Source organism: Tenebrio molitor, unplaced genomic scaffold (assembly GCF_963966145.1).
Source record: "Tenebrio molitor unplaced genomic scaffold, icTenMoli1.1 SCAFFOLD_859, whole genome shotgun sequence".
Classification (NCBI taxonomy): domain Eukaryota; kingdom Metazoa; phylum Arthropoda; class Insecta; order Coleoptera; family Tenebrionidae; genus Tenebrio; species Tenebrio molitor.
This window is the reverse complement of record NW_027184261.1, coordinates 1-11,052: the sequence shown is the minus strand read 5'-3', so window position 1 is coordinate 11,052 and position 11,052 is coordinate 1. Positions and strand designations below refer to the sequence as shown.

Here is an 11,052-nt window from a genome sequence, read left to right as displayed (position 1 = left end):
TTTAACGTTTAACGAATGGTAAGTTATTCTAGTTTTTATGTTGGTCTTAACGTGTTAGGGGCCAAGAATACAACATTGTCTGTCCATTATAACATAGAACTGATATGTTGAATTCAGATCTCTAATTATTTAAAAACCAAAAAAAATAAAGCAGCAGTCAAAGTGGCATGTACGCGTAACCTAATATATATTTTTTTTACATTAAAAGATCGCCGTCTTCCTCGTCGCACTTACGACATTTGCATATGTTATCTTTGTTAAACTCACGGAAGAATATAATGAACCGGTCACCCGTCCAAGTGCTGACCGCTGCCCGCGTGGCTTACCTTCGGTGATCGAACGACAACCTTTACCGTTTGACGAGTTTTTATTCTGCAATTGTTTACAATTAATCGACAAAAAAAATTGTTTTCTTAATTATCTAGTACTTAAAGCTATGAATCTACATTATACGGGTCTGTGCATGTTTCCGAATACCTGCACGAAAAACAAATCGGTTCGGTGGTTGCTATGGATTTCAAAAAAAAACAAAAAGTGTTGGGGGGCAACGGCACGCGGTGTTCCCAAGCGGTCACCCATCCAAGTACTGACCGCGCCCGACGTTGCTTAACTTCGGTGATCGGACGAGAACCGGTGCTTTTCACGTGGTATGGCCGTTGCCGTGGTGTTTAGGTGTGATCGTTGGTGTAAAATATATTGCTTTTAACATTCCGATGCACGAATATGAACATCAAAACGCGATGCGTTTCGTTTCCGTATGCACTTACCCTCTGACGACCGACGTCGGACCGAACTAACGGGAAATCCCACAACAACCACCACGTCACGCTCTAACGACAAGAGAGACTACTAGACGGACTGGCGATCTCCCGCGTCGCACATTTTTCGACCGCCGGCGGCGGTGGAAAATCCAGAATTTCACCCCACCTACCGCGCTGCTTGCTCCGACGACGACGAGATTCCCACATTTGGATCGACCGAAATATGTAAGTAATATCAGGAAGTTCCGATTTTCGAGAGGAGACCTGTGTTTCTATTTACCTATCTATAATAATTATCGTTATAATCATCATATCATTATTATTATTATTAACATTATTATTTATTACCATTATTATTATTATTATTATTATTTATCGTCCCTCGGATTCGGCGATCTTCGAAAATCCAAGTTGGACCGTAGACATTCGAACGCGGTGTGCGTGGCTGACGAGTTGTTATTTTTGGCGTTTTTTCTTCGATCTTCACCCCGACTTCGGACGACGCAGGTCGGACACGAAATTACGAAGAGAGAAAGACGGAAGAAAGGAAGAAAACCTGAAGATCCGTCGAAGAAAATATCGGAAAACTCGTAGGTGCGGCATCGGTCGGACGATGAAGACCGTCTCCTTTCGGATGATCCTCTCGACGGACTTTCGGCCGTCCCGAAGGGTCCGGACGGCAACGGGACCCGTCGTCGACTCGTCCCGTTTCAACTTCCGCCGAAAACGATCGACCTGAACGTCGGAGAGGCGGTTCGCGGCATCCTGTTGTCGGAATTGCCTCGGTTCGAACACCAGGTCCTTTCTGTGCTTCGACCGTTTCGGAAGCGTTTGGCGACGCGAAGATGTCGTAAAATCGAGAAGGTGGCGCGGTATTCCGGGAAGAGATGGACCAATATTTCGGCGAACGAAATATGGATTCCCGGAATCGACGCGTCTACCCCGCACCGCCGACGTAAACGTAAACCGTCGGTCCCGAATCGAAACCGTGACGACCCGGATTTAGGGCTGGTGGTTGGAGGGGCGTGTACCTGATTCGAAACCCACCGACGTTCCGAGACGAACTTCGCTATCTCCAGGGAAACTTCGGAAACCGAGTTCGGCCAGCTTGATCACACGGTGGCGATGGTGATCGAGGAAAGAGGACGATGCCATCACGCGGGCAACGATTCCGAGGCCTGCAATTTCTTCGACGGCGGACGCGGTGCGCGTTCAGTCTTCCGTCCGCAGTGGCGACTATTTTATAAAGACTTAGAAAATTTTTTTGTTCAATTCTCGTTCACGAGGTGCTCGAAGTGTACGTGTGTGAGCAAGTGTTTTTTCAATAATTATTATTAACTTTTAACGTTTTAACGTGAAAGATGGCCGACGTCGAAAATCAAACAGCATCATCGGTCACCACCGGTTCCGCTGCCACCCCTCAATCCCACGCGAAGAAAGAGAAAAAAGCGAAAAATCCCAGGGCGAAACCGTCCCATCCTCCGACATCCGAGATGGTAAACAACGCCATCAAGGGACTCAAGGAACGCGGAGGATCGTCTCTTCAGGCCATCAAGAAGTTCGTCGCCGCAAATTACAAAGTCGACGCCGAAAAGGTCGCCCCTTTCATCAAGAAATATCTGAAAGGCGCCGTGGCGTCGGGATCTCTGGTTCAGACGAAAGGTAAGGGCGCGTCGGGTTCGTTCAAGCTCGCCTCGTCCACCTCCGGTGGTGCCAAAGTCGCCTCCGCCTCCGACAAGAGGAAACCCGCTTCGTCCGCCGCATCCAAGACGAAAAAATCATCCGCCAAACGTACCGCCGTCGCGACGACTTCCGACAAGGCTTCCTCGAAGACAGCCAAAAAACAAGCCTCCCCCAAAGCGAAGAAGACTGCTGCCGAAAAGAAGAGCGCCGTCGCTGCCTCCGCCGCCGCAGCGAAAGCCAAGAAATCGGCCGCCTCCTCGGCAGAAAAGAAAACTAGAGCCGCCCCGAAACCCCGATCGCCTTCCAAAGCGAAGAAATCTAACAAGGCTGGTCCGACTAAAAAACCCAAAGCACCCAAACCCAAGACAGCCAAAGCCATTCCTGTCAAGGTGAAAAAGGCCGCTTCGCCGAAGAGGAAAAAGTGAGAAACGTGGATGGATACTCGACTCATGTTCGTTCGGCTGTGCCTCGTTCCGACGTCATCATCGTACTACCGGCAACGGGGCACGCACAAATGGCCCTTTTCAGGGCCACACGATAATCTACGACGAAAAAAAGAAATAAAACTATCCTTACGGCGAAACCAAATAAAATAGATAGCATCAGCTGGCAGGTAGGTGATGACAGGATGCAATAAAATTTTACGAACGACCGCAACCCAACCCGAATCGAGAGGACCGACCGATTATTGACATTTTTATTTTATTCATTTCCGGTTGAAGGGCGATATATTTTTTTTTTGCCTGTAAAGTTTGAGGTTCTGAAAAGAACCGATTTTTTTGTTATAAAATTCGTGTTTCGTGTTGTTCTTCCGAAACACGATGTGGAAAAATTTAAGCGCGTTCACCCCGAATACGTCTGGCAAGTTGGATGTCCTTTGGCATGATGGTTACACGTTTGGCGTGGATGGCGCACAAATTCGTGTCCTCGAACAGACCGACCAAGTAAGCTTCGCTCGCTTCCTGGAGGGCCATCACGGCGGAGCTTTGGAAGCGCAAATCGGTTTTGAAATCCTGAGCGATCTCCCTCACCAAACGTTGAAAGGGAAGCTTGCGGATGAGCAACTCGGTACTTTTCTGGTAACGACGGATCTCACGCAGAGCCACGGTACCAGGTCTGTAACGGTGGGGCTTCTTGACGCCGCCAGTGGCGGGAGCGCTTTTCCTGGCCGCTTTGGTAGCCAGTTGTTTCCTGGGGGCTTTTCCTCCGGTGGACTTGCGTGCGGTCTGCTTGGTCCTGGCCATTTCGAATGAAACGAATGAAAAACAAAACTGACAATTATTAAAATCGACTCTGACGATCGTTAGACGTGCACGCGTCGAAAGGTAAACGGGTACTAAAAATTCCGCCATATTAAATTGTACTTTTATACGTGAACAAAGTCAACGGCTGACTTCGTCGATTGGTCGATGGTGAACCGTTGAATCTATATAAGGCTCCGTTAGTTGAAATTTTGCGGTAGTTGACTTCCTAGGGACGAGGTGTGCAGGTATTTTGTGTCAGTTGAAATAATCTGAAAAGATGACCGGTCGCGGTAAAGGAGGCAAAGGATTGGGAAAAGGAGGAGCGAAGCGTCATCGCAAAGTCCTGCGTGACAACATCCAGGGCATCACGAAACCCGCTATCAGAAGATTGGCTCGTCGTGGCGGCGTGAAACGTATTTCCGGTTTGATCTACGAAGAAACTCGCGGAGTCCTGAAAGTGTTCTTGGAAAATGTCATCCGAGATGCCGTCACCTACACGGAACACGCCAAACGTAAAACCGTGACAGCGATGGACGTCGTCTACGCTTTGAAACGTCAAGGACGCACCCTCTACGGTTTCGGAGGTTAATTTCCTGGCGCTCTTCACCGTTCGAGAAAACCAGAATAAAATACGAAATACAAAATCGGTTCTTTTCAGAACCACAAAATAAAAATAAGAGGAAAAAAAAGAAACATGATGTTCTTTCGAGAAACAACGGACAATTATTACTAACTGACTACCTGATAAATGTACCAAGATCGTAAACACCCCTTGCTTTCCTTTTGGCATTGCAGTCGTAAATGATAATAATACAAAAAGAAAAGATGCATCGGTCATTTTACGAAAAAAAAAAGCTATAGTGGCCCTGAGAAGGGCCGATATTTTGAGTTTTCGCCACGGAGATGGATCGATCGTTCGTTTAAGGTTTCTTCTCGGTTTTTTTGGGTAAAAGTACGGCCTGAATGTTGGGTAAGACACCGCCTTGGGCGATCGTAACTCCGGACAGGAGTTTGTTCAATTCCTCGTCGTTTCTGATGGCCAGCTGCAGATGACGCGGTATAATACGTGTCTTCTTGTTGTCACGGGCAGCGTTTCCTGCCAATTCTAGAACTTCGGCGGCTAAGTACTCCATGACGGCGGCCAAATAGACGGGAGCTCCTGCACCGACGCGTTCCGCGTAATTTCCTTTTCTGAGAAGACGATGTATCCTACCCACCGGAAACTGGAGACCGGCACGGCTCGAACGGGATTTCGCTTTTCCCTTCACTTTACCTCCTTTACCGCGACCTGACATTTTAAGTTCGTTCGTTAGACACCACGAGAAGTAATAAAACTGACGGACGGGACTCGTCGATTGTAAAAGCTGGTAGCTGTGCTTCGAATTTATAGCCTCCGTGATAGGAGAATAGGACGTGACGATTGGTGGGAGCCCGTTTTCAGGTGGGGTTCTGGTGAACACACTACCTATCAGAAAGGTGGTGGTGCAAAGTTAACGCACGCACACGAGTCAGAGCAGTTCGCGAGTTTGTTGAATCGAATTGAATTGAAAAATGCCGCCGAAGACAAGTGGTAAGGCAGCCAAGAAGGCCGGGAAAGCTCAGAAGAACATTTCCAAGAGCGACAAAAAAAAGAAGCGCAGGAGGAAGGAGAGCTATGCCATCTACATCTACAAGGTGTTGAAACAAGTCCATCCCGACACCGGTATCTCTAGTAAGGCTATGAGCATAATGAACAGTTTCGTGAACGACATCTTCGAACGTATCGCCGCTGAAGCTTCCCGTCTGGCACACTACAACAAACGTTCGACGATCACCAGCAGAGAAATTCAAACTGCCGTGCGTCTGTTGTTGCCCGGTGAGTTGGCCAAGCACGCCGTCTCCGAAGGTACCAAAGCCGTCACCAAGTACACCAGTTCGAAATAGATGTTTTTCGTTTTCGACACATTTATAAACGGTTCTTTTCAGAACCACAAAAACTCTCGAACAAAAAAGAAAAAGACGTGAAACAGCGATTTTTAATTAACTTTTATTATGTCATTATTATTATTATTAGGTTTCATGCATTATCGGTATTTTGCACCCATGCCTATCCAACTTGTAGTTATGTGGTTATTGTATTCGAAATAATTTAGTTGATTGAGGTTATGTTATGAATAAATTTCTATTTTGCCAGAATACAACTCTTCGGAAGAAGAAATCAAATAAACAATCGTACATCTGCTGAACAACCTAGTTGATGGTTGATGGATTTGCATTACCCAGCATATAGCCTAAATGTTCATCTTTAGTGAAATTAAAATTACTTAGCTTTTTTAAGAAAGAAAAAATTAGAACGAATTCTCATCGAAAAAACCGCGATTCCTACAAATGATACAGATGGTTTTGTAGTCGCGTATGTTATTGAATACAATGAGCCGACATTTTTCCGACTCTTTGTTTCATCGAAAACGTTGTTGACATTAGCAAGGAACGTTAAGGATTCCCTGAAACAGACAATTTCACTGTTTTGGAATAGCAGTATGTGCAAATGAGAGGACAGAAGACTTTGAAAAAAGGAGTGAACAAAACTGTACTTTAGTACAGAATGTTATGTTTATTTTAATTTCAATTGTTCCTGTTTTAATGAGATTTTTTATGTTCCTAAATCATTTTCTATTTTTTTTTTCATTAGAGAAGAGTTATTGTCGAGTTATTATCTCTACCTAGCATAAAAATTAAAATACTTTGCAACATTACGTTATTATACATTGCATATCTGACATAAAATACTTGCAAAAATTACTTAGCTAATTAATATTACGCATGACAACTCACATTATTTACTTTGCAAAACATTATAGAATACATAACAGATAATTGTGACCCTGTGTATTGTTCATTGGAATTAAAATAAAAAAAACGTGATTTCGTCAATCGCCGTTATTTGCGACTTCAGGCAACTGTCGCTAAGAGCTATTTTTGTTTCTCCGTTCAATTTCCCGATAAAATCGTCGACTTAGTTATTAACTAAGTTCTTCAGTTAGGTGGTATCAACAATACCACAATAGCCATGTTGCCGGAGTTTTTTGATAAAAGACTTGCTAGTTGGAATACAGAAAATATTTACCAAACACCTATTCACGATAATAAACCGGGGCACTATTGTGGGTTTTCGGTTGGTTTTATATTATATTAGGTACTCACCCTTCGTAACGTGTCTCCACGAAAAAACATCACTTTCACACTAACCACCTTTCGTTTTAACTCTCGCGACGATAACTGAAATGTTGACGCGCGCCGGACAGATTCACGGACATACAACCACCCACCCACCCCGCGCCCCGGTTTCCGTCTGGACTGGTTCTGTCGTCCGAGTGAGTGCCAAAAATTAGCGTTCGTCTATTAAATGATTGTCGGATGATGATTATTGACGGACACTTTTATCGCACCCGATCACACTTTAGTTACTACCTACGTTTAGTATCGACGACGCATCGTTTCGATTATTGAAATTCGAATTGAATTTTTTTTTTTTCTAGTTTTCGACGTAGATTCGCGTGACACAAATATTATGAGCCTTTTTGGATCGATTTCGTGTGCATCACGCCATTTCTACGGGCGAACGTGAATGTGTGATGTTGACGTGATGGAAGCAACGTTTAGGCAATCCGCATTACGTATTACTATCAATTATATTTTAAACGAATGAAAACTTCAATTCAGAAGTGTGATAATCCCGATCCATTCAAGTTTTGTTAATTTTAGATTAAAAATGCGTGAGTATTGTACTATTGCTAACGATGCCAAAACATCGCATATTCAATGTAAAAAGAACAAGAGCAACGGGCCATTAAGTTAATTTAAAAATAACTCGTACCGGATAAGTCGAATACGTATCCAGGGAAAATTTATTAATTTTAAAATTGACCGGCGGAAACAGGTTCTCGCCTCCCACCACTTTTGTGTAGCGGCCGCCAAATCAATTTTGTTTTTATATAATTGATTCAAAAAATTGAAATTCACGCATAGTTATCTGTGCCTGAAGTGGGTCATTTTCATTGCATTGTTAGTAAGATCGAAACCATAGAAACCATACAAAACGCATACGACTATTTCTGTTTTTCATTTCACGCACTGTTTTTTATTAGTTACCTAGCAACATGGTCACTGCATTGAAACTTCAGAGTTCCTTCAAAAATTTGAATTTTTAATTTCAATTTTTTGAATCAATGATTTAATATAAAAATAACTATTGTGGAAAACAGCAAAAAATAAAATAATACCACTAATTGGCGGCTGGTCAGGATAGACCTAACGTTCGAAATTTAGAAAAATATTTTTTTTATTTTAATACTGTTACTTTTCTAATGAAGTGCGAAATAAGTTGTGCCCCATAGCTATCTTTTTTATTTTTCACTACGACAATTACAAAGTGTTGATATTCACAACTTTTCGTGAGCACTTCGATAGAAATGAACAAGAACGCAGGAAAATTCCACACCGAATATTAATATTCTGTCTTGGCCCATGTTTACTTTTATCTACCGCAAAACAAAATGTTCGGATTTGTCAGGGGTATTCTGATTTAAAAAAAGAAGAACATTTGACGAATATTTTAAGTCTCAAACGTTTGGAAAATAATGCAACAACAATTCATAGACTACAAAAAAGCCTATGATTCAGTACCACATTCATGGTTAATTAAAATTCTTAAAATTTATAAAATTAATATTAAATTAAATCACCTTCTTTATATGGATGACATAAAACTTAACAATAACTGAAAATCAATCAATATGTCGTGGTCATTACGAAAATTTAGAATATATAACTAAAGAAGGAGAAATCATTAAAAATTTAAATAAAGGAGAATTTTATAAATATTTAGGTATTAATCAATCAAATCAAATTAAATCTATTCTTTTGGTGTTATAAAATGGTCCAAAACTAATTTAAAGAATATAAATATTCAAACTAGAGTTCTCTTTACAAAATTTTGTAAACATCACCCCAAATCTGCTGTTGAAAGATTTAATTTACCACGCGAAAATGGTGGTAGGGGTTTTTCAAATCTAGAAATTCTACAACACAATCAAATTGCTTCACTAAAAAATTATTTTCTCAATAGAGCTCGTGATATGACACTATAGCAAATATAAAACAAAAGTCTTTACATGGGAGATATTTTAAAGAGCTGAGGGTTTTATATTTGCAATACAAGATCTTGCACCGTTTTGGCTCACAGCGAATATAAAAAACGTCATGATATATTCGCAAAAATTATACACATGAATTTAGCAGTTAAATTCAATTTATTAAAGGATACACAACCACATTACATTTATAAACCAGAAAGTTGTTTAGAAAATGACAATTACAAATTATATTTTGATCGCACAGTTTTAACTGACATTCACATTCAGCATAACAGACCAGACATTATTATTTTAAATAAACAACAAAAGCAAGCATATCTTTTAGATATAGCTGTTCCAAATTCACACAATATAACACAGACATATAATACAAAAATTAATAAATATATTATTATAATTTCAGCAACAGGAATAGTACCGCAATCTCTTTTTAAAAATTTAAAAATTTTGGACTTAGAGAACACATAAAACACAAAAAAGTCAAAATGTGGAGGCGAGACGCCGGTAATTATGTTGATAAGCACTGCACTACTGCCGCCGGGTGGAGGTGGGATACGAAAAGAAGATGCTCTCACTGCTCTCACTCACAATAAGTTCGGAAAAACCGAATTTTATTATCGTATTTAATTGACGTCACAGTTACTTTGGCGAAACAGGAGCTCGCTTTTCGAAGGCATGATGAAAAAGACAGACGAATCAATTTGATATATAAAACCTAACAGGAACGGCTGGTCCATGAGGTCATTTGGGTAATGACCCCCTAAAAAATAAAGGTTTTACCCAACACCAGCCGCGACTGCAATGTACACAAGACTATGACTGCTACATATTATGTTATTTCAACCAAATCAGAAGTACAATAATTTTGAAAAGTAAGTGCAATGTATACTTCTAAATCTATCTAAATTTATTAATATGTAATTTTTTTCAAAACTATCGATCTTTCTTTGAAACATTTTCAATTCACAATTCACTGTTGGAAGCGCTGTACTTTTTAGTATAAATACGTATACGAAAAATTAAAATAATAGTTGAATTAACACATCGTTAAATGTTACGAGGAACATAGTTTTTTGGATTACACAGCAAAATCTTGGAATTTCAGTCCGATATTACTCCATTGAGTCTTTGGACTCACAAATAAATACCTCGAAAAGCCGACAAACATCTGTCTAGAACTTTTCTAGTAACCAGAGGGTATCGTAAACGACCCGTGTTTAGACCTCTTTCGTGAAAGTGACCGACCGCCGGCGCCGCTCGATTTCGTCATAAATCTCAGCCGTACCCCCCACGATAATTGACAAGTCTGTCATACAGCCCTACCATTTAAAACCTTTATTCTCTTCGTTTTAAAAATAGTTTCGCATGGTTTTTCTCTCTTCTCGTTTTACAATGGTCCAGTGACTAATAAATGAGTGTTGTGTTATGAGTTTGTTCGAGCTCAAAAAAACGTGGTTCGAAATTGTTTAACGTTTAACGAATGGTAAGTTATTCTAGTTTTTATGTTGGTCTTAACGTGTTAGGGGCCAAGAATACAACATTGTCTGTCCATTATAACATAGAACTGATATGTTGAATTCAGATCTCTAATTATTTAAAAACCAAAAAAATAAAGCAGCAGTCAAAGTGGCATGTACGCGTAACCTAATATATATTTTTTTTACATTAAAAGATCGCCGTCTTCCTCGTCGCACTTACGACATTTGCATATGTTATCTTTGTTAAACTCACGGAAGGAATATAATGAACCGGTCACCCGTCCAAGTGCTGACCGCTGCCCGCGTGGCTTACCTTCGGTGATCGAACGACAACCTTTACCGTTTGACGAGTTTTTATTCTGCAATTGTTTACAATTAATCGACAAAAAAAATTGTTTTCTTAATTATCTAGTACTTAAAGCTATGAATCTACATTATACGGGTCTGTGCATGTTTCCGAATACCTGCACGAAAAACAAATCGGTTCGGTGGTTGCTATGGATTTCAAAAAAAAACAAAAAGTGTTGGGGGGCAACGGCACGCGGTGTTCCCAAGCGGTCACCCATCCAAGTACTGACCGCGCCCGACGTTGCTTAACTTCGGTGATCGGACGAGAACCGGTGCTTTTCAACGTGGTATGGCCGTTGCCGTGGTGTTTAGGTGTGATCGTTGGTGTAAAATATATTGCTTTTAACATTCCGATGCACGAATATGAACATCAAAACGCGATGCGTTTCGTTTCCGTATGCAC

General features: G+C 41.2%; 2 non-coding genes across 2 annotated transcripts; both read right to left on the bottom strand.

Moving 5' to 3' along the window:
- Nucleotides 1–542: 542 nt before the first annotated feature.
- Nucleotides 543–661, bottom strand: LOC138141062 (5S ribosomal RNA). The gene has a single exon (XR_011162958.1). It is a non-coding gene; the product is annotated as a 5S ribosomal RNA (ribosomal RNA).
- Nucleotides 662–10,830: 10,169 nt separating this feature from the next.
- On the bottom strand, nucleotides 10,831–10,950 carry LOC138141061 (5S ribosomal RNA). Its single transcript, XR_011162957.1, has one exon. It is a non-coding gene; the product is annotated as a 5S ribosomal RNA (ribosomal RNA).
- Nucleotides 10,951–11,052: the final 102 nt, after the last annotated feature.